This window comes from Mycteria americana, chromosome 2, assembly GCF_035582795.1.
Source record: "Mycteria americana isolate JAX WOST 10 ecotype Jacksonville Zoo and Gardens chromosome 2, USCA_MyAme_1.0, whole genome shotgun sequence".
NCBI classification, from domain to species: Eukaryota; Metazoa; Chordata; class Aves; order Ciconiiformes; family Ciconiidae; genus Mycteria; species Mycteria americana.
In genome coordinates this window covers 162,153,437-162,177,612 of record NC_134366.1, presented here as the reverse complement: position 1 = coordinate 162,177,612, position 24,176 = coordinate 162,153,437, and the positions used below count along the sequence as shown (strand labels likewise).

The following is a 24,176-nucleotide window of genomic DNA, read 5'->3' as shown; positions in this document are numbered from 1 at the left end:
CTCTCTCACACCAGGGGAAATGAGGGCTGCTTTCCTTCTGCTGCCTTCCCCACCTTCCTATCAAGTATCAAAGACCCCCCCCCCCCCCCCCCCAATGAATTTAATACGGGAAGCATTTTCATCCTCTTATTATGGATGAGGTAAAGCAAGACTGATAGTTTGGATTTATTTATGTTATTTCGGTTTAAATTAAGGCTGCAGCTTCACAACATGGCAAATCTGGCTTTGTCGCGCCCATTACTCGACTGAGACCACCACGTCCCAGCAGTGCAAAGCGCTGCCTGGCTACAGCCCCCCGGCAGACCCCAGCTGCTGGGCGGATGGAGCCCCGGCAGCCTATCGCCCCGCCATCGCCCGTGGCTGCCATTTCTGCACCGGGCTGAGGGCCGCGGCGCTGCAGTGCCCGTGGGAGCGGGGTGGGCACGGCTCCCATGGCCACCAGGTCACCCTGTACCGCCACTCGCCCCACACCCTCGGACGCGCGTTTCAGCCTGCTCACTAACACCTCCTAATTTAAATACTTAGGCCACTTTGCAACAACCGTAGATGCTTTTGTGCCTGTGCTCTTGCACGTAGACTTCAATAAACAGGTTTTGGCCACCCATCCCACAGCAGGTCGTAATACGTGCGGCAGTTTATCCTCTTCAACAGAGCTATCAGGCAAATGGGTTAATGTACGAATATGCTGAACCTCAATGGACTCTCTCAAACTAGATTCAGAAATTACTATGGGCAAATATAGTCAGAGGTCACCAGAGAAAGCAACTGGTAATGCTCAGATTTATATAGAATCATAGAATTATAGAATAGTTTGGGTTGGAAGGGACCTTTAAAGGTCATCTAAAAGTCCAACCCCGAACATATATACAACCTCTCAGTGAGGGAAACAGCGGCTTTGAAGTATCTCGTATAGAGCAAGTTAAGTAAAAACCTTTAAATAAAGCTCAGCAACCCTCCAAATCCAGACAGGGTAGTTATGGCTCTCTTCAGCATATCCTTCATGCATCTTCAAAGCGGTCTGTGAAATCGGTTGTAACTTTGCCACTTGATTTCTTTCCTTTGCGCCACTTTCTGACAACTTCCAAGTAACTGGGAAGCAGCACAGCAACATCAACCAGAACATCCTCCACTGTCCAAAGGCAAACTGCACAGCTTGGATTGAATTTGTATTTATATGCTTGCATTTTCCAGATTAAATGTGTGGTCTCAGCAAAAACCTCAGCCAGAGTCTCCACTGCCTTCATCCAAACTCAGCCATGAGCTCTCACATGTCCCACTGAAACAACCAGGACCACACCTGGGCCCTGAAATCCCTTTTATTTAGAGCACTTTGCCTTACAAGGAGCTCTGTAATGCTCCGTTCAAAGATGAACAGTGCTCAGAAACGTTATTCTTGATGGAAGCTGTATTTAAAATGTTTTTCTACTGTCCTCAGTGGGGTTTCATATTTTGCATGTGTGACAAAGCAGGCATCATCTGCAAGAAGCTATAAATCCTGACTGCACAAAACTACCCTAAATCTAGAGCATCCACGGACCAAATTCGACCCCTAGAATCAAGATGCTCAAATCTCCTCTGCTGCTAAAATAAAGGCAGAATTTGGTCCTGGAAGCTTAAGGTCGCTCCTCAGTTTGCAGCAGAGCCTAACTAGAAATCTGTCAAGTTTCTAGTCCGCACCTCAAATAGCCTTGTCAAGTCGTACAATCGGCAAGAAGCAGCCAAGGCAGGGTTTTATTGTCAGGGAATGTAAACAAATACCAGGCAGTGCTGTTCATTTATCTCAGGTTGGTGCATATAATTTTAATTAAAGCATTTATGTAAATACAGATGCAAATTAGGTTCAGTATAGCATCTGGCAAATTACTATCAGAGCCCTGAGGCTACTGGCAAATTATCAGCATGAGCTTTCATGATGTGAAGGTACCAAATCCAGTCTTGGTTCAGATGCTGTATATTTTATTTGGCTTAAATTGGCAGTAAAACACTGTATTGGTACATACATAAGAAGATAAATAGTCTTCCATTTGAAAAAGAGCTCTTAGGAGGTAAACCAACATCATTAAAATCCATCCTTTAGACAGTCTATGTCTAGCAAGAAAAAAAACGCTTTTGCATTTCTGCAACACCTATCAAAGGAACTCAAAGCGCCTCTGAAATGTTAATTAATCCATACGCTCCCCAAGGGAGATCTATTTTAAAGATGGTTATATGGAGTCTGCATTCATCTCTCATTTGCCAAAGGCTCACAGGAGAGAAAGCCACAGAGATTGAATCTGGACCTAGGAGCCTTGATTCCCTGCTCCTCCACGTTCTCATCACAAGACCTCCCTCCCCAAAAATCACAAGTACTCGCTCACACCAAAGAGGTGCGAACCTCTTTGGCCTAGATATCACCGCCTCAAAGTACTGTTAACTTCAAAACCTTGTTAAAACTGCAAAGGTGATTACATGACAAGAAAAATAAGGGAAAACAAATCACAAAGGGAAAAAAAAAGCAACTTTTGAAAACTGAAGGAATCTTTAGATCATACTGAAAGGATCTTATCTTTGGAAAATGAAAAGGTATGACCAAGATAATGTTCACAGCAGTATCAGCATCAACTTCTGCTGATTATTCCTCCCCTCAAGGTGCACTTCCATCTTTAGGGCCTTGCAACTGGAGATCAATTCCCCTTCTTTCAGAACCCTCCATTAAGACCAACGCTTGGAAAGAGGCAATACCACCTAAGGCTTAAGAACATACTTAACTTGATCAACATCAATGATGCTTAAGCACATGTTTAACATCTTCCCTGCAATACCCTTGCAAATTTCCCAGGGTATGAATTTCCCACCAGCACTGAATGAAGTGAAATGGCGTTTCCAATTTATTCAGAATGGATGCAGAAGTTGACTGGAAACAATTGTTATTACTGGTGACGAAGAAGAGGAGAAGGGAATGCAGTAAGGTTTGGAGTCACACGGGTACATTCACAGCGTGACAACACGTGACACATACATGACATAACATTACTATGACAACATTGTTTGGAAGACATGTGTAACCAGCATTTTGTAAGCATATGGTCACATACTGGCCCCTTCCTGTGCTCAAAATTAAAAACAACACAGAGGGACAGGAGCTAAAAGCATCAAGCCACAGACTGGCCTGTTCACATTCCTTTGCCCTGATATCAGTTATAATGACTGCACATTCATTTAAATGCTTTGCTTATTGACGTGTTTGTTTTATTTGTCTTTAGCATTTTGCTTCAAAAAAACCCCCAATAAACAGGTAAAAATAGCAAGTGTTGTTTTTGAATGTTGGGATGCTGGTGTGAATTCCTACAGTAATGGTGAGTTCCCAGCTGCAGGAAAAGTGTGGAAGAGGGAGAATGGGGAACGGAGATGTAATTCAGGACATTACAGTGAGGTCCCATCTCCTGAGATCTATCGGAACAGGCTAAACAGGAGCGCTTCATGCCCTGGGAAGCCGGGCATCCCTGCTCTCCATGGCTATGAAGAGAACTGGCATGCAGAGAGGGGGAGGGAGAGAGAGAGAGAGAGGATACTTGCTAGAGAGCAGTAACATTTCAGGCTCAGCTCCTCCATAGCATGTTTGCATCTTGACTGTACCCTGCTCTAGCAAAATCATTTTCTGGGTCCCCTTTGCAGGATGAAAAAATGCCAAGTTTCACTGGAGGGGGGGAAGACTGTTACAAAAGATGGGACACTTCCCATTCTTATTTTGGGAGAAAACCAAGCCAAAATCACAGCCTTGCCATGTATTCGTTTCAAGTCAGAACCCACATTCCTCATGGAGGCCAAATTGGAGATCTTGATGCTTTCTTGTTGATAATCACATCTCAATAGACTTTTATCTGATCTGAGACTTAATTGGGCAATTCCAATAGACCAAACGATTGCACCAGTTTTGCCAAAGGCAATAAGTAACTTTAAACATACAAGCAAACAGATAAATAAGAGAGTCGCAGGTCTGACGTGGCCTTTGCCATCCATCACACTCAGCTGGCACATCCTTAGGGACCCATTTGGAAATTGGTGGATCCTACACTGTACTGAGAAGCCGAGCTATTCAGGTAGCAACTCATAACTCAGGGACACCGGTGCATCAAAGGACAAGGAGAGGCAAGAGGATACGGTCCTAGCCAGGCTATGGGAGAGGAGGTTTTAATCCTCTGCCTGAACTTGTGTAAATTGTTTTTATTCCTCAGTGCTTCTACACCTAATTCTTGCAACAAAACTTTTCTGTATCACAAATACTGGGATGGAAAATATGCAAGCAGATACCAGATGCTTGTATTTTAAGATAGATGGGATTAAATAAGCACCGATAAACCACTCTCTTCCTGCTTCTCCAACGAGGCTGGGGATGACCTTGAGGTGTTTTTCTCCAGCAAAGAAATGTGTAACTTTGAAAGGCTGGGAAGGAAGAGAGGAGCAGTATTTCACCAAAGGACCTGCAGTAGCAGTGCAACAACATAAGCACTTGAAGGGAGCCAAGGATTAAAACTTGATGTGGAAAGACAGAGTAGGTGGTAAAAACCCAACGGAGTTATCCGTCTTTCGAGATGTGGGGGGCGAAGCAGGACTAGGAAGAAGGAAGGGGGTTGCTCTGCCCAAGGGGTAAAGTTGTGCCTTGTTTCCACTGTCTGCATATTTTTCCTCTTTTTATTTTTGGATCTTGCAACATTATCCAGCATTAGATGGCACATAGCTGGAATAACTGCTGCCATGCCCTGCTCTGGAGCATGAGGGGAACACCAGAACCTCCCTGCAAAGAAGGATCATGAGAGAGGACCTGCTACATTAAAAATGTGCCTTTCACCTGTTTTTTACTGAGGAGGATCTGAAAACACCCCTTTAAAAATTTACAGGAACTAAGACCCCAGCAGCACTCCAGCAGCAGACGAACACCCACGTAACCTTGTCAAAACGCTACAGGGCAGATAGGGCTACTGCAGCAAAGCCCTGGTCTACAAAAGCCCAGCACGAGTCCCTCGCAGGCTGGAGAAAGGGCGGCTTCCCCCGCATATGCACGCACGGCCATGCCACTCAAGAATCACACCTCTCCACGCTTTTTGGCCAGTACAGCTTTGCTGGCAGAAGTCTATAGTGTAGGCACGGCTTAACCCCAAGCTATTTTCAGAAGAAGGCGAGATGTGAGCTAACTTCCCAGCATATATTACAACCCGCGTTGTAATACAACATTCAGCCTTTGTGCCTTTCCACACAGAGCTGCTCAGGCCACTGGAGGCGGGGACCATCGGAAGCTGTCAAGTAAGTGTCAAGATGCCGATGCCATGAAATAAAAGGTTTTATAAAAAACCCTGACAGGACAGTTTTCATTGATATGCAAACTCTAGATGAGCACTGTTTTGGGAGAGGATTCAGTGCCCAGGATGGAGCTGCAATGCTCATGGCTTACACACTCCCCTGGAACACCAGTGGCTGTGGCCCCATCACGTTAGTGCAGAAGGACCCAACTACATGAGCACGGCAGTCGCAAGGTGACTTTGCACTCCTTAAGCCAAGGCAATCATGAGACATAAACAGCATCGGCAGGGAAAAATGATAAACTAACACACCTCAAATGATGATGAAAATCTTCTGGAAAGGCCAAGTTTAGCAGGTCTTGCAGGACAGCTTCATGCTAGACTCAACCAGGATCCATTTTATTTGGCCAGCTGACCTGTTCCCCCATTTCTACCCATGAACTATAAGGCTGGGTTTGCCCTTTCTTCCTCTTAATTTTAGGCTTAGATAACATTTTCCTGATTCAGATTTTACTCTGAACCAAAGCAACTGCTGGCTGGAGTACCCACCAATCTAAATGCACATTAAAATTTAAGCTAACACTTCCAAACGTGTGTACCCCCTCGGGGACACAAGGCAAACACGGATATAGCTAATGAACAGCTGGTTTCTACCAAAAATGCTGGAGACCCACAAGTCCCAATGAAGTAGTGGTACCCCACTGATCACTTAGATGACAAGACATCACTTTAAAGGCTAGACTTTAGAAACCACTATTCATAAATGTGAGTAATCATTTTTATCTTGACAGGACATGACAAGAATACACTGTCAGAAAAGGAAAATGAATAATGAGTTGCAGCATCCTCCAAAGCGCGGTCCAGTCCTCAGTCCGAAAGTGTTGAAATCAGGAATCTGCCCAAGAGTGTGAACAGACATGGTTTTTCCTTGGAAACATAACCCACAGCTGAGCGGCATGCAGAAGACACATCTGGAATTTCTCTGCTGCCAGCAGCTCTTTCAGTTCACATTATGACACCAAGAACCGAAAGCTGATGTTTCTACAGAGAACCCCTCCCTCTTCCAGTTATTTTGTAGGATACGGTAAGTTTCTACTTACTGAAAATGTTAATTATCGCTGTATTTTCTCACATCATTGATGCCTTTGGCAGATAAGACACAGCCCCCAACATTTTGAATGACACTGGTCTTCCTTCTGCTCAGGAACAGCGATTTTGCAGCATCCCTCACCTGTGATTCAGAGAGAAGGGACAGGGTCTGTTTTGGGCAGACTCCTCCTAACTACCAAGAAGAAGCGAGGAAAGGGCTCCCAAAACTTCAGTGGAGCTTCATGCTCTTCTGGGATGAGGAGGCAGATCTTCCTCGAGGAAGAGAGCAGCTCTACAGATGGAGAGGTAATGGCACCACTGGTAACTAGAAAAATAACGACAACCTGCTCTGCAGCCTCCCATACATCTACCTCTGGAAGAGCTGCACCAGCTAAGGGACAGGGACTCGATTCCTACATCTACCCATTTTCCAGCTTTTGGAAGAATTGCTTCAATAAAGAGTGACAAGAGTCTCTCAAGATCTGGATGCTATTCTTGCAGTAGCAGAGTCCCAGAAGTCTTCCCCAGAGACACTTATGCTAGGTTTGAGGGCAAAACCAGATGGCATTCAGCACGCTGCCAGGATATTCCTGGAGATCAATGGGACAATGGAGTCCCACCAGGGCCTGCTGCAGTCATCAGAGCACAATATGGCCATGTTCTACCGCTAAGTTGTGGCTACCACCAGGATACCTGAGTAAGCTTTTCACCTTGTAGCAGCATAAAATTAAGGTGTTAAGATAAACCCTTAAACACCACTTCAGTGAAGGAAGGACTTCGAAATTCTGCCCTGGATCCATCATAACTTCGCTCCATCAACTAAAAAGAATGGCTCCAGGAGAGAAACCGAGCATTCCTTGTAATTTGATATGATGTGGGATAAAATATTCACACTCTGTAAGAAATAATAATGAGCAAGTTGTACCAGGGAATGCTCCTGATACAGATCTATTTTGCCACCTGGCTCCACTCTGGTGCTATCTGCAAGTCCAGAAGCTTGAACAGCATTAAAGGCTGGTCATTCCTGACACACCCTGCATCTGCCAAACACACAGGAGGCTTTTTACTCGAAAGGCCAGCTGTGTATGGAAAAGACACCAAACTTTGTACAGACCGGTCCTTACTCCTGGAGTCATACCTGTTCTCTTCAAAGCATATCTCCCTACTTTACCAAAAAAAGCCTCCCACATATATTTACACTAGTGTTTGCTCTGCAGATGGCTGTGGGAAAGAAATATAGATTTTAATCAGCCTGGTGCACCACCAGCTGAGCTGCAGCTGGGATTTAGTGGACAGACTCTTTATTGCTGGTAGATGTAAGCAATGGGAAGAACACAATTTTCTCTCCAAAATCTGGATGGAGAGGAAAAATAGCTTCCTTGCTGCTTCTTGGTACCAGAGAGAGCTAGAACAACTGGCACCTTCCCAGGGAAAGCACTCTCTGCGATCATATAGGAGCTCTGGGATGGGACGGGAACAACTTGTAGCAATGGCTTCAGATGAGGCTTGGTGAGTGTCCCCCTCTTTCACACTAACCAGACTTTGATCAAAAGTAGCATTACAGTTTTGGGCAAAACCATTTCCATCCTCTACTGGCTTCCCATTGCTCAGCTCCGGTCACGTTGTTCAACTTCCGTGCCTCAGTTTCCCCATCTGTTAAACAAGAGTAATAAAACCTCCCCTGGAAATATCATTTACACTTTGGCGCTTGTAGAGCACCATGCAAAGGAAAGCATGACAGGAACTACAGACCATCAGTAAAGCAACCAAGACTGCTAAGAAGGTGGAAGACCAGACACTAGACTAGGTTAGTCTGGTTATGAATCTGACATGTTACAGGGGGTTGCCTGCAGTAATGGCTCACCAAGGGACCAACTGAGCTACCGACGCTTCAGCAAACCACCAGCCCATTCGATCCCTACAGCCAGATATGTAGCGCAAGCCAAAAAAAAGAGAGAAGCTGCCAGCCTCTTCATATTCATGAGCTCTTTAATAATGCTCAACGAAACTTGGAGGCATGTTCTCTGCTGTTGCTCTTGCCCTTTTGCACAGCGAGCAAGTCATAAATATTTCAGGGGAAGAGTCCAGAAAATTTGCAAGATTGGTCCTAGCCTTTTACAGCATTAATGAGCCAGCCATTAATAGTTAATGAAGCAGCTGCTGGTGATCTCAGAGGTAAAGGCAAGATGAGAACAGCTGTGTTTGCCCATTCACTACAACGTGATAATGCAAAGGAACGACTTGATCCTTTTATCAAATCCTCCCCATCAAGGTAAGATCCAGGAGCTGATCACAAGACCTCCAGCAGAACCGCACCCGACCCACCAGCCCCACTGCTGTCACCCAGCAGGGGCGGAGACCGCTGCAAAGGGTCTGAACCGACTGTCCTGATGCTCTGGGCACATCCGCAGGAGTGAAAAGGCCTCAGTGCTGTGTCTGACTTAAAGACAAGTGCACTGTCCCAAACACTTATCCAGGTCGGACCATGTAATGCATGTGTGCAGGTGTATGTGTGCACCCTGTAGTCGTACATGTGTAAAAATGCCAATAAAAAGAGTGGGGGTTTGGGCCTTTTAAAGGTCTCAGCTGCTTGTTCAAAGCCAAATTCACAATACAATTAGGCAGCTGACTTCAAAGAACAGCTCCTGTGATTTCCGCCTTGCATGCAGCGAGGACTCCAGTCAAAAGGTATTTTTGCTGTACTTACTCTTTCATACCTCTGAGCTGACATCGGCTTGTTTGTATGTTCACAGATGGCAAAGTACGAAGCGTCCCTCGGCCATCACCGTTTGGTTACTGCACTTGCCGGGAGCTTTACCGAGGAGAGGCACCACGCGGCTGCCGCCTGCCAGCCAGGCTGCCGGGAGCAACTCCAGCCCTACAGCCCAGGCAGGGGCAAAACGACAAGGGCACGGCAAGAAGAACTCGGTAAAAGTTTGGACATTGCCAAACTCCGTTTCCTTCTTTTTACCCCTGCTGGTATCACAGATATAAAGGATTTGTGAGGTTAGTTTCTGGCTGCTTCCACGTTCATGTGTATGTGGGTTTACCAATCCCAGCACTACTTTTTTTTTTAACTTGCTGGCTAATGTCTGTCACATTTGACAGAGGTGAAAATCTCAAAGACAGTAACTTTCTACCAGTCTCATGAAAACAGACAGGGTGTGGAAGAGGGATCGCAATCACCGGTGCCACGAAGGGGAGAAGATGCGGGGTTAGTCTGACCCCTCTCCCAGTGCAGGCACGAATTCAATCTCACCAGTCAAACGCACTGGAAAGCGGTCTTTGTCGGTCCTGCTGCTCACAGGAATAATCAGTCTCCTGGATTTCAGCTCACATCACATCTGGCTTGTCACAGATGAAGCTTTTTCTGCTCGACAGCTGACAGGGGTCTGCACAAAAAGCAAGGATTGGTAGCAGAGAGACTCCCTGAAGACCCCCAGGTGGACAGGGACAGCACAGACCCATCTTCTTCAACAGCAAGCCCAAGAACTGAGTGGGGTTTGGATGCAATCATCTAAATATCTCTCTTAAAAGAGTCCTCAGCAGTGTCCTCAGCACAGAGTGCAAAAGTTTGCACTTCATCTGTTTGGGATGTAGTGCTTAGAGCTGGCAGTCAAGAGCCTTGAATTCATTGGGAAGAAGAAAATAAAAGCTTAATTTCAAAGTTATAGTCTTAATTCCAGCCTCCAACCCAGAGCTGTTAAGTAGTGAAGGAGTCAAAGGCGACTGCAGCATTGGGCCTTTTGTTAAATAATTAACTACGATTTGCCTAATCTATCTACAGGTACTCACCGAAGAGACAAAAACCTTCTCTACCAACACCCTACTCTCACCTAAACCATGGGCTTCCGGACAAGCACCTCCTGGGATGTTGTCTTCTAGTTTTTAACAAAACTGGTCCTTGGCTTTGCTTGCCTTCAAACAAGACTTTGCCTGCCTACTTTCAATGCAGATCAAAGGTGACCTTAATAGGTCCTCACTGTATTAAGACCTGTAAAATAAGTTTATTATGTTAAATTTCAAGTAATTATTTTATTCTGTAATTTAATTAAAAACTATCATTTGCCAAACATGCCTTGGAAAAAAAATTACCACTTGGACTTAATAATAAAGTATATAATTAGCAATGAATGTATACTGCTTCCTTTTAAAACCCGTAGTATGTAACATTCCTTCATGCTTTAAGTGGGTAGCATCTTAAAGTCATTATAAACCTTGATTTAAAGACTTTAATACCTTGAACTATTTAAACCACATTAAGGATGAAACTTCACATATGAAGAACGCTGCCAAACCCAGATGTGCATTGGGCTGTTCCTCACCTTCATACCATCTATTTTACATAATTTAAGAACGGATATTTTAAAACCCCAGACAAGTCAAAAAAAAGTTTAATGACCAAAAAAACCTATCCAACTTCAAATGTTTCTTTATCAGCTTCCTATTAGTTGCCTGTTTATTTCATTTAAAAAAAAAAAAGTAAAACCAACAAGATTCTTGATATTTTGCCTCCTCCTCTAGCTACATTGTAAAAGTTTCAGTACTAAGTGTGTGTTAAGCTTGCTGTTTCTAACTTTTTGAGTACTTATTTTTAACTGATTTTAAAACACAGCGGAGGGACAAGGGCCATTCACACGCTAGCCAAAAATTAATCAAGCTGCAACCCCAACTAAGCCAAGTGGCCACAGTGAAAGGTAAAGAGTGTTTCAAGATGAGTATCTGTACATTGTAAAAGACCAATAATAAAGGGTGGTAAATCACAGCCTTTCTCCACCACTGTGCAGATCAGCAGTCAAGAATCTGAGCACAAGAAGGGTCTCCCGGCCGGTCTGTGCCAGAAGCTCGGCACGGGAGCTCTTCTGGAGGATGCTATTGCAGTGCCTAGAGGCACAAACCAAACCCAACGTGACGGCAACCTGGCAACACATGGTAGCAGCCTCCACCCTGAGATTCAGTAAAAAGATCAGGACGAGAGTGAGAAAGAACAAATAAGACCCCCATCTACACAGGCATGAGCAAAATACAGGCAGATTAAAAAATAAAATAACAAAAGCATGTTGGATGAAAACACGAGCCAGTCTGAGTGGTCCTGTGAGAGCTGCACCTACTGCGAGGTACTGCTTGTGCCAGTGAGAGGCAAAGAGGAAAGGATGCAACACGTCCAAGGACGCTAACAGAAAAATATGATGAAATTCCAACCTTGGCTGTAGAAATCAATACAGAGAGGAGGCTCAGGTACGAATTCAGCCTTCCTATGCAAATACACCATTTCCAAAATACAGCAAACTACACGTCACACCGTTGCACATAAAACATCCCAAAGAAAAGTTAAATGCATGACAGAGACCGGGTGGCAATGCCCATCCCCTCTTGCTGCCTGCTACCTTCCGTAAGTAAAGCAGCCTGCAAACAGCCACAAATCCTTTGCCACATAGTACCGTGATGTCTATCTCATCACCACCAATTTTGGGATGCAGCAGTGCTAATGTTAAATATCCAATATCTTCCTTGCAATGTACCTTGCACACTTTTGGGGGGCTGCTTCACATTTAATAGCACGATTCAAAGCAGGCCCCTCACTCCATCGAGCACCACAAAAGCTCTTTCCCTGTGGATGGAAAGGAGCCTTCCCTGCCCGCGAGCACCCTGCCACGGCAGGCTCCCCGCCGGGACATGGACGGAGCCCTCCGCAGCGATGGCAGCGTGGGAACAGGCAGGTGGGGAAAGAGGGGAAGGAAGAGGGTACCGCAAAGAAATTAAAAATGCAAAACATGCTGTCAACAATGTACTTCTGCCTAAACTGGGGACAGGGTGCAGACAGGGGTTTGTGGCTTTTTTAAAAAAAAAAAAAACACATTTAAGTCCCCTATAAATTTTGTGGGAGAGGTGCAGAGGGCTCAGCAGGGAATTGGGGCCAGCTGGTGAGGGGTGTGCTGGTGCCCCGTCACTCTCCATGCCCCAGAGCTGAAGGCACCCGCTCTCGAGTGCTTTGTGGGGAGAATGAGACTGTCTGCCGCTTGCCTAGAAGCAAGAGCAGAGCAGAGCAGAGCAAAGCAAACAAAAAGGAGTTCAGATTTCAGGAGATTAACTTTAAATCCACTGACTCGCTGCTCTGACCTGCTGCTGGAGAAGAGACAGGGCTGGAGCTAAGATCATCCCTATGTACGAGCTCTTTTTGGCATAAGTAATACCTTGTGATACTCCTCTCCTGGCTCAGACACACGCACAGAGGGTAAACATGTAAAAATAAGGTAAAACGTGAAAATAGGGTACTTATAAAGGCTAATATACAGGATAACAGGACAAGCAAACAGAATTTCAGGCACTTGAAGGATGCTTAGGCTTGAAAGCAAAATACTTTAGAGTGCTAACATTTTTTTCCTGTATCTGATTAACTGCGGATTTTGAAACTTGTGTTCGCCTTGAGCAGTATTTCCCAAACCACCTCTGGCCCCCCGACATAACCACAAGGCACACAGACGAGATGCCGGCAGATACGCAGAGGAGGGGCGTCCCGTAAAAACCCTTTTAGCAACAGCAAAATTGTGAGGATGCTCTAACTCTGAAGAAAGAGAAGATGCCAAGTTAAGAGCAGTTAAAACAGTTCCCTCCAAACCCATCATTCCTCCTCATTACTCCAGCTGCTTTAAAACACACGTGGAGCCCATTCCCTCCTTATGCCGGAGGATTCCAGACAGACAGAGGGAAGTAAAGGCTTCCTAAGGCAGCAGTTTCCTCTGAATTTACTCATTACCATTTGTACCTGGAAACTTCCTACCCGCAGCAGTTGGGAAAAATCCTGCAGGTCCTCAGTGGCCACCAGCCCCTCCAGCCAGCAGCCTGGCACGGCTGCACCGGGGACTCTGCCATGCAGCATCCCCAGGTACTTTCCCTGGTTCAAAAATCCCACACGAGGCTTTTTCAGCATCTTATCACTGATGGCTTCTCAAAGAAAATTAAGCCTAACCCTCAAAATGGTAGCACAGTGGAGCTGGCGCCTTCCTGGCAAGATGCTTGTACCTGAGCACAGGTTGGGGAGACCTGTGCCTTAGGTTAAAGCCCAGGTAAAAGGGCTTCTGGCTCTCAAAATAAACTGGCTGCCCAGTCCTGAGAGACAAGGAAGAGATCCCAAAAATCTGCAACTGAGAGGTCACAACTCCTCCTGGTACCAAGCATTCCATGACGGTGATGAAAAGTAGCATCGTAAACGTGACACCTGCAAGAGATGCCATGGGGATGCCTGCCAGTGGCAAGGAAATAAATGAGTGATAAAAGACCCTGTAACCACCTTTGGCCGAGCAAAAGGAGGGTGTTGGTGCAGCCGTTGTCTCACCACGGGTGGGAGCAGCGACAGCCGCGTGGACACCCAGCCAAGTGACCGAGCGCTCTCCCCAGGAGGAAGCCGAGCGTTCAAACAACTTCCTTGCCTTTCAATCACGTGGAAATAAATAGGTCCAACCCAGCGCCGCTTTTCTCAGAAGACCAGGAAGGGGAACCTCTTTAGAAAAATGCAGGGTGTTTGCTCTGCTTCAGGGGGGGACCACGATCTGGGATAACCCCATCAACCACAATTTTCAAGGGAACTGTACCGAAGTCCAGAAGACGACAAGCACCGAAGCTTGCAACAGCAGCGTGCTCCCAGCATATCATTTAAATAAATCAGTTTCTGGAGAGACAAAAGACAGGGAAAAACTCCCTGCAGTGCTTGACAGTTTGTGCTGAAGAGGATGCTGAAAAAAAAAACCAAACCCCCACAACAAAACATATTTGCTTTAGAGGTGGGAGGCGGGAAGAGGGGTGGGGAAGGCATCTCCTCAAAAACACTTCAGGCCAGAACCATCAGGACTTTCCTTTATTTCGTGCAAGAGTGAATCAGCAGCGCTCCGCCAGCCTGGCAGCAAAGCTCGGAGATGCCGGCACTGTCTGCTTCGTACCGGCTTCCCCCGGCAGGAGAGGATGGAAAACCTTCCCGCATCGCTTCCCAGGGCCTCTGTCCCGGCACTCTTTGAAATCCAACAAAACTTACTACCTCCAACTGTTTACTCTTGGATTTTCTTCTTGCAAATAAGATTTTAAAAAAGAACAAGTATTTTCCCACTTCTGCTATCTGAGTGAAGCGTCGCATACAGTAACTGAAACTAATAAGCATGAAATTAGGTTTAGAGATATTAAAAAAAAAATGTCCAAAGCTTGGAGAGTGAGAAAAAGGAACACATACATCGGAGTCAAGGGAAGGGGCACAGGGTTCTTGAGATATACCGGTATTTTATTAAACCTCTCTGAGAGTGCCTTTAGCAGCAGCTCAGAACCTGCTTTTTTGGGTGCTATTTAAAATAACCCACAAACAACAGGATTCTGTTTAAAAAGAAAGGAAACACATTTTTCCCTATATAGCTTTGCTCACAGGACTTCTTCCTTTGCTCACCACGCTGGACAAGAGGTTAAATAATCCTGAACTTGAGGCTTCCTTAGTTACCATCACTGACTCAAAACAAGCGAGAAAATCTCTTTCCATTTAAGCTACAGCAAGTCAAATATGCAGTTTTAACACTTATTAGAAAATTGCGGGAACAAGAGACAATTAACAACAGCAAAAGAAAAGCCAAAATCTACAGGTAATTTGAGGTTGCATGTTTAAAAAAATATTTAGTATTTAAGAGGGGAAATAAGGTCAGGACAAGAAGAATGGGAGAAAAAGAGGGAAGGAAAACTAAGATTTCAGGCCCATGATGGGGCACGGAAACCAGTGCAAGAAGTGCCCATCCCACCCCTCCCACCACTCGCATGAAGTTAATCGTCCCCTCCATTGGTGCCAGCTGGGACATCACTGTAAATCACATGACTGAGATGCTGCAAATTAAAAAATAATACCAAAAAAGTATGTATCTATACCTATCTCACTTAAGAATGGAGGGAGTGAAGCAGAGGGTTGCTTCTCACCAAGGTTGTTTCCATGCAAACCCACAGCTAAGGGGACAACGAGTGGAGTAACACAAAGGAAATAACTATGTTTTCCAGCTTTGCCACATTTTTCCAGGACAGAAGATTAATTTCAGGCCATGGAGAAGTCTCCCAGTGAACTGAACTACGCTGTGGTCAGATAACACCGGTCTGGAGGGAACTCCCCGACGTTCACAGAGCCACTTGTGTTTGGGCCAGGATGCGCCCGCTCCTGTGGCCCAGAGCCTCCAACGCTTGCTCCTGCAGGGAGGACTGGGCTTAATTTGGGCTTAACTCAAGGAGTAAAAGGGGTTGCCAGAGAGGAGCATTGATGTGCAGACATCAAGAGCTGAACAAGCACATGACAGCAGGCATCTCTGCATGGAAACTTCTCATGTCAGGTCCGTACCACTAACGCTTACCATGTGGTTGTATCAGCCCAGGGCAGGACATGTCGCTGGTGTAGCTGCGCTGGCAAAACTCGTGAGCAGAAAGGCTCTTACACCAGCAAAGGGGCATTTTTTGCTAATGCTGCTCATCAAACTCATTGCGCAGGGTTGGGAGGATAAACCCACCACCAGCAAATTCACCCAAGGAGCAAGTTCTTGGTGTGGTCATGGGATGCTGACCCCACCAAAGCGCTCGTGCACTCCTAGGCTCCGGGTACTCTGCGTAATGAAATAGTAAGTAGTCTGAAATATGTATGTGCTCACTTTTTACCAAGGCCTGTAGTGACAGGACAAGGGGCAACGGTTTTAAACTGAAAGAGGGTAGGTTTAGATTGAACATAAGGAAGAAATTTTTTATGTTGAGGGTGGTGAGACACTGGAACAGGTTGTCCAGCAAAGTTATGGATGCCCCATCATTGTCAGTGTTCAAGGTCAGGTTGCACAGGGCTTAGAGCAACCTCATCTAGAGCAAGATGTCCCTGCCCATAGCAAGGAGGTTTGGACTAGATGATCTTTAAAGATCCCTTCCAACCCAAATCACTCTACGATTCTCTGATCCTATGGATGCTGGGGCTGTCCTTCGAGCCACAGCCCCAGGGGGTGGGCAGCCAGCGGGCCTCCCCCAGCTGTGAGGCAAAGGGCAGCACGAGATGGAGAAGACCTACTCCACTTCAGAGCTTGTGAACCATGTCGATGGCAACAGGGCCCAAGAGTGAGCCTGGACTACGGCCCTGCTTAACCTGTAGTCTGGCGGGGCAGGCGGGGCATCTGCAAATTCCTCCCAAAATGTCTGCAAAAGTTAATTTGAGAGGCAAGCCAGTGGTGAGCAGACTTCGCTTTCCTAGGCCAGGTCCTCACTGGAAAGTCTGCCTGGGGGTCACAACCCGGAGAGGATATAAACTGTAGATGTAGCTGGGCAAGCTCGTTACTGGAGTGACGCTGAATTCCTCGTGCGAGCCCCGCTTTCGCCACCCGGCACGTACCCCGCGCACCAGGCCGATTCACAAAAGGTTGTCAAAACTCGCTGAAATCCAGCCCCCCCGCCGCTCCCGACGTGCGATTTCTAACCACGGAGGCGTTACAGATCACCTTCTTCCCCATTCGCTTCCTGACCCTTCCTCCCTTCTCCGCCAGCCCTCCAGATGGCAAACGCTCCCCTCTGCCAAGCGCCGACACCAGCCTTCCCACTGCCAGCCCCGCTCGGGGCTTCGCCCGCCGCAGGCAGCTCGGGCACGTGCCGGCTCATCCGCCAATTCAAGAGACGAGCCCGCCTCTGTCACAGGGGATGCGGCACCATAACCCGTGTCCTCAGCTACCAGAATAAACCCTCCCAGGAGGACTTTTTTAATGTCCCCTCCTGGTTACCAATGCCAAAACCTCCTCTGCTTGCCTGTGCCGTTCTCCCTCCGCTCACTAATAAAAACCAGACGTTTTCAGTGCTAAATACACAAAATCATTTCACACATCTCCCTGAAAAACCCTATATCCCTCAATTTGACAGGATCTCCCAGTTGCACCAGCAGACTCACAATACTCGCTGTTTTATGTAAACGCATTTTACAGAAAACACAGTTTTCACTTTAGAAACAGGTTTTGGGGCTCATGGTTCTGAGAAAAGCTTGCCAAGTGCATTGTCTTAAATCCAAACTCACAGCATTCCTTGCAACGCCCCAAAGTGCATTTTTTTAAAAACAAAACGAGCAAGCAAACAACACTTCTAACTTGCAAAGGCATGGTGGTTTTAGGGAGGGAGGGCTGGGCTGGTGATTTCTGAACTGCCCCTGAATGGCAAGGCTGGAATTCAGCTCTCTTCCCTTCATCTTCCAAGGGCCCAATTCACTTCATTCCCATTTTGCCACACCTCCGCAAACCAAACTCTCAAATACTACCCTGTATGAAAAGTACTTGTAACATTCTGGAAATGAACAGCTCTTTTGGCTTTTACAGAAAAAAATCCAAACTTACTGCTACCCTGGGCCTGAACCATATCATGACATCCAGGAAACTTCAGACCTCCCTATTTTTGAAGGGCTGATAAAATAAACTAAAACCACAAATATTACTTCCAGCTGACATGACACATGTAAACACACCTTGACAGAAGGCCAGCAATTACTTTAACGGCTTGAAGTTAAAGCCTTTATAGATTATTTTAATGCCTACTTTTGTTTATTACTTACTTTCGATACGAACAGGTACCCTCATGCACGTTACAAGCTTCAGCTTGCAGCAACTTTTAGGGAAAGAACACACTTGCTGAATTATCCTCACACTTGAAAGAAATTCAAAACTACGATTACACTCTCTCCACACAAAAAGTAGATGCAGCTTTACTGCAACCTGACAGCCATGCTAAAATCTCCGGGAATTCAGCTGTGACACTGTCCGTTTCTAAAAAATTCCAATCAAAACACTATTTTGATTTATTTTCAGTGGATTTTTCACTCCTTAAGTGGACACATAGGAAAATAATTTAGACATGGGTCAAAACATCCCAACCAGAAGAGACTCCAAATAATATCGCTGAGGATCATCCGAGTTAGAGCAAAGCTAAAAGGACTAAAACCCGAAGATGTCGCACATGCAAATACAGTGATGTCATGCCTGGCATAAAAATCTTCATCTTGTACGGGGATGAGCAAAACCTGCTGTGTTCTCATTCCAGCCTGCAGCAGTTTGAAACTTGTTTGAAAATGCAAAAAAGAAGCAAGTAACTTTGCTATATTTAATGTTAGCTTTATTTTTCGGACTTTTAATAAAAACACAATAAACCACCCCCCCTTTCCCCAAACAAAAAAGAACCAAAACGTGATGCTGCCAACTTGGGCTGTCTCAGACAATGGATTACTGATTTTACAGACACTGTCTAGAAATTGTTGATTGTAACTAGGGTAAAAAGGAAAAAAAAGCAGTACTTTGAGAGAAAGCAGTTGGAAGGAGCACGCTCCCTTCAAACACCAATGGCAGAGATGTCCTGTGGGACAAAACTCTGCCAGGAGAACTTTTGCAGTGGGCAGGCAGGGAAAATGTCATTTTCTGAAGGTGAGTAATCACACCGGCTTTGGGCTGACAACTGAGCTACGCACATCTATAAGCGCTTTCTGACACTGAGTTCACCACAGGCACCAGAAGAGAGGACGAACACGGGAGAGCTCTTGGCCATTCATTTCTGCAGATACGCTGCAGAAGCCTGGAAGGGGATAAACACGCTCACGACTGCCGAACTAAAATAAGGACTGGCCAACAACTTTAAAAATGCATGGGCTTTTTAGCATTTATATTCTTCCTGATTGCTGGCCAGTACCTTGCTTTCCCTGACCCGAAGATCAATTTGCAATTCTGTGTTTCAAAGAGCTGCTGAGTTCATACGACGGGCTGAAGCCACATCTACATTAGAAAGGCTTCACCGGGACAGGAATATATCACACTGGCAAAGCACTTCGGTCACAGATACCTCTTAAACAACAAAATTACTCCTCTACTGGTCTAACAAAACCACGGCAGCGCACAGCCGTGTTACTTCACGTGCCATTTCCCAGTAAGGCTACATACACACCAGAGGTTTCTGCTACAGACATCAGACCCCTGCTAGTCACACCTGCGCCTGCACAACTACCCCAGCCCCAGCCGGAGGGACAAACCCCGCACAAAGTTTAATCTGTAGGTTTTAAAAAAAAAAGACAACTCATTGACCAACTACGTGTGGATTATTTGTAGGTGAGCTCATGACAAAGCAGAGAGCGGCAATGATTTACCATCATTTGCTGTAAAAGAATTACGTTGAGGCATCTGACATTTTAGTTCTCAGCCCCAATTTGGAAAGGGGTTTGGTTGGAGTGACTATCACTGCTCCAGTAAAGGATGTGCTAAAATTCCTGAACTGGGATCTTGATGCCTGTGCACCTGAATCGAGGTGGGACAAAAAAATCAAATAGGAAAGACCAGTTTTGCCTAGCTGACAGCCTTACGCCGTGACCCCGGCGTTGCTGAGGGAGATCCCCGGTGCTGCCAGAGGTGCAGCTTCACCAGGCACCGCACGCTCCGCCACCCTCGCCCGCTGCTCCCCACACTGCCGCCTCGGCACCCAGATGGCAGGAGGTGCTGACGCCCAGCGACCCTGATCACCAAGTCACCTTCCCACCTAGCAAGAGTCCTCCTCTTCCCTCCCATTCCTACTTCTTCGGATGTTTTCCCCCCTTTTGCTCTCTACCTCCTGACCCAAAACTTCTGCAGAGTTTCCCTGCATGGCAGGGCCCTCGCAAGCTCTTGAGGTTTGAGGAGCACCTGCCCTGAGAGGATGGGGAGCCTCCATCGGAGAGGTGCCTGGGGAGCCCAAGGGGGAGGAAATTGGGGCCATGTCCCCCCACCACGCTCTCTCCCTAAAGAGGGATTCACAGGCGCAAAGCAAACAAAAGGGCTCAGGAAAGAGCCGGGCAGAGGGATCTCCCGAAGTCAGGCGAGCACATCCCAACTCCACTTCCAAGTTTTATTCCTAGCAAAGAGGGGAGAAAAATCTGTGTCTTTTGCTGCCTCTCTCATCCCAGAGGGAAGCATAGAAGGGAAAAAAGAAAGGAGACAGTTGTGTGGTGGCTTTGGAACCAGCTAAAACAAAAGGGAAAGTCACCTCTCCTAAAAAAAAAAGTGGGTGCAACGTGCCAAAGGCCGAGTTTCCCCAAATCGCCCCATCCCGGGGAAGATAAAATGCCACAGGAAGGCACAGACTTTCGCAGAGGCTGAAGGAGGGATGGAGCGGAGCGCCCGGCTCTGCCCCGCCGCGCTCCCCGCTCGGTGCCGCCCGCGCCGCCCGCCGCTCCCCGCAGTTACCGGCAGCGGCGGGGCAGGAGGCAGCGAGCCCCGCGCCACGGCCACGGCGTCACGGGGGAGCAGAGAAGGCGGGGAGGGCAGAGGGAAAAAAAAAAATTAATAAAAAATTAAAGCAGAAGAAACCGCTGCCCGGTCCGGCCGCGGGCGCGGAGCCACGCGTGGCGGCGGCGCCCGGGCCCCTCCTGCGCCTGCAGCACCCCCGGGGCGGCTTCCCCCCCCCGGAAGCCAGCGGCTCCTTTTTAAAGACCGCACTGACAAAATCGCCCTGCTCGCCTCTACGTAACGCCCTGTCGAAAGCGGACGCCATATTTTGTGTTGCTGATGTCGACATAGACAAACGTAGACATGTTTTTTCCTCCCCCCCCCCCCTTCCTCCTCCTCCTCCTGCCTTCCCCCCTTCACCCAAACTTGCGATCGGGAGGCGGCGGGGAGCGGGGAGGAGGACGGGGGGAAGGAGGCTGCATGGCGAAAAATCAAAAATACATTAAAAGAATCAAGAGCCCACCCCGAACAACCCTCCCGGCTCCCTCCCCCCGGCGGCTTCCCCCGCCCCCCCTCCTCCCGGCCCCCGCCGGAGTCCCGGGAACCGGACAGTTTTTTGCGGGAGGAAAAGTTGGGTGCGAGCGGCCGGGGCGGGAGCGCCGGCGAGTGCATGTGTGCGGGGAGGGGGGCGGCCGGGGAGCGCCGCGCCGCCGGGGGTGGGGGGGCCCCGCCTGGGAAGTTTCCTACCTGCGCCCGGGGCGGCGGCACCGACTGTCCCGGGCGGAGCGGCACCGGGGCTCCGCGCACCGCTCCGCCCCGCTCCGCGGCAGCCCGCGGCCGCGGGACCCCGCGCCCCCCGCCCCCGCCGCGCCGGCCCGCGGGGAAACACGCGCGCACCGCCACGCGCGCACGCACGCACACGCCGCCCCGGCCCCGCCGCGGAAAAAAAAAGGAGAGGAAGAAAAAAAAAGAAAAAAAAAGAAAAAAAAGGGAAAAAAAAAAAAGAGCCCTCGATCGGTGGGGATCTACGCCAAAACCCACATGATCTCTGACGTCAGCCTGCGTATTTGCATACGATACCACCGCCGGCGCGGCCGCCGGGGTCCCTCGGCGCGGCGGAAAGTTGCGAGCGGGGCCGTGCCCCCCCCATCCCCCGCCGGCTCCGGCCGCTCCTCCTCCGGCTCAGCCCCACGAATTTTCCACGCACCCCCCCCGCCCCGAGCGGTGCGCGCGTGGGCTCCGCCGGGCGCTCCGCAGCCCGTGTGGCGGCACCGCCGGCCAGAGCCCGGCCCGGCCGGTGGCATCGCCGGGCGCTCCGCCGGCCCCCGCCGCGGCCCCCGTCCCGCTCCGCGGGCGGAACCACACGGACCCCCGCCCCCCCCACCCCCCCGATCCTCCGGGCGGAGCCGGGGCTCGCAGCGGGGGCGGCCCCCCCGGCCCCGGGCGGTGCGAGCGGTGGCGGCGCCGGGGGGTACGGACCCTCGGTACAGGGGCCGGAGGGTGAGGACCCTCGGTCCGGGACCGCGTGGGCCGGACCTCCCCCGGTGGGGGTGGCGGAGGCTGGAGCCTCGCTGTAGGACGTGGGGACGGGACCCCCATCTTAGCATCGCGGGGATGGACCCCCTGCTACAGGGACGGCGGGGGCTGGACCCCGTTACAGGGACGGCGGGGTTCGACCCCCGTTGCAAGGACGGCGGGGGCCGGACCCCCGCTGCAGGGACGGCGGTGGGGTGGCGAGGGGCTGGACGGGGCTGTGCCGCTTCCCAAGCGGGGCGGGTTACCTGGGGAGGTGGGAGGCATTTCTTCATCCTCGGCTTGCGATGGAGGTTTTTTTTCTAAGCCACCCGATTTTGGGTGGGCTTCAGGCGATGGTTGTTTATTGCTTTGCAGAAGGTGGTGTGTATTTCCAAGGGATGCTGCAATAATCTCTGTGCCTCTGCTGCATCGCAGGAATCCTTTCCCCCATTTAAAACTGTCGTTGAACTCTTGTGCCTCTTTGCCTTTCTTCCAAAGAGATGTAGACAGATAGGACTCAGGCTATTTTCTGTTTACTTCAATGAATTAATTAAAAGAAATAATTTACCGATTGTATCTTGCTACTAGGTAGCAGATCTTCCAACAAGTCCGGGCTAAGAGGACTTGCGTGTAGCGTGATCTCGCTGTAACTTCAGGGGTGTGCTATCTACGATACGCTAGCTTTTATTAGATCGCGTTAAAGTCATATTTTAATTGTATACTTAAACCTCCAAAGGCTTGGACTTCACTTGCTTCGGCTCTCGCCCTGCCCCGTGTCACCAGCGTGGTGGCACGCAGAGCCAGAGCCCGGCTGCAGTCCTTGACCCAGCTGAGGAACTTCGCGTGTCTTTCCCTTCGCCGTGTAGGGCTGGGGACTGGCTTGTATGAGAGTGTCAGAAGAGGAGCTCTAAGTTATTGCAACTGAATAGTTGCAGAAGAACGTAAATATGTCAAAGCAGTGTCAAGAGATTTCTTTGCAGGGATACCCTTCTCTGAGTAGGCGTGTTTTTGACTGCCTGATTGAGTAGAGTCTCTGCAAGTATTTGATAACAGAATGGATTCCTTCCTCTCTGCCACCAGCTCCGAGATTTCTGCTAACTTCTCCTCTTCTTTCTAGATCGAAGCTGTTAGGAAGGGACAAGCATGGGCACCCTCTCCGCACTTGCTGGGGGCACGGAAGATGTCCATTAGAGCTTGCTGATGCTCGTTGAACTTGGTTTTCCTCCCTAGAGGTCTGGGTTTTGGTTTTTGTTTTTTTGTTTTTAATGGAAATTCCTCTTTCTTATAAATACTACTGAATATATTTTATTTAACTCTTCAGTATCTGTTCAGCCTGGAAATGTTTCTGAATTTTGAATGCCTGGGGGAAAAAAAAAAAAAGAGCTATTTTATGGGGCAAAAATATTTGCCCCCAGGATACACTTTTTTTCCTACTGTCTCAAATTCCTTTTCTACGATTTGGCAAAAAAGAAAAGCCAAAGTGTTTTAATAAGCCTACTATGCTTATGAATATAAAATATTCTTGAAAGGGCAGGTCAGTGGAAAAGCAGGTGAAAAATCGCCTGCTTGCTCTCATCCTAATTAACACTTACTTTAAGGCCTCTTTAACTTTTTTTGCCTTGCCAAATGCAAAAGGCTCGTTGACTGATTGGGTGATACGGCGGGTAGTGCTGCCTTTCAAGTACAAAAAAGGGCCCTCCATGGGAGCCGGCTCCGGCTCCGGGGTTTCAGGCTTTAAGCCCGGGTTGTAACAAAGACAGTTCTAACCTGAGCTCAAAGCCATCCCTGCGCCGAGGCCCCCAGTGAGGCTCATCCGCCTTTCCCCAAACCCTGACTGATGCCACACAAATTAGGAGCTGAAAGGTCATTAAAAACGGAGCATAATTCACTGTATTTAAGCTGAGGAGGATGTGGGTTTAAAAGCGTAGCAGTTGCTATTGCCGTCCCAAATGAACAAACTCAGGACAGCTTTGTGAGCACTGTGTGTTCAATGTTACGGCTGGAGAAGCTGCTCAGACCATGTAGGTAAGTCTAAGGATACCTGCTTGTGTGTGACTTTGCATTTTCCCACATCGAAGTGCAAAATATAGTGCACAGA

The 24,176-nt window shown here is 48.2% G+C and overlaps 1 protein-coding gene across 7 annotated transcripts in view; it reads right to left on the bottom strand.

Moving 5' to 3' along the window:
• The window catches only part of ZHX2 (zinc fingers and homeoboxes 2), an 83,038-nt gene extending 61,286 nt beyond the window's left edge, over nt 1-21,752 (bottom strand). For 2 of the 7 annotated variants that reach the window (XM_075495210.1, XM_075495215.1), the window contains exons 1-2: nt 21,311-21,529; nt 6,377-6,507 (exon numbers count right to left, since the gene is read on the bottom strand). The gene's annotated coding sequence lies outside the window, so the exon portion shown is untranslated. Of the gene's footprint in view, nt 1-6,376; nt 6,508-21,310; nt 21,530-21,604 lie in introns of those variants that run through there. The other 5 variants (XM_075495209.1, XM_075495207.1, XM_075495211.1 and 2 more) reach the window with 4 other exon arrangements.
• Nucleotides 21,753-24,176: the final 2,424 nt, after the last annotated feature.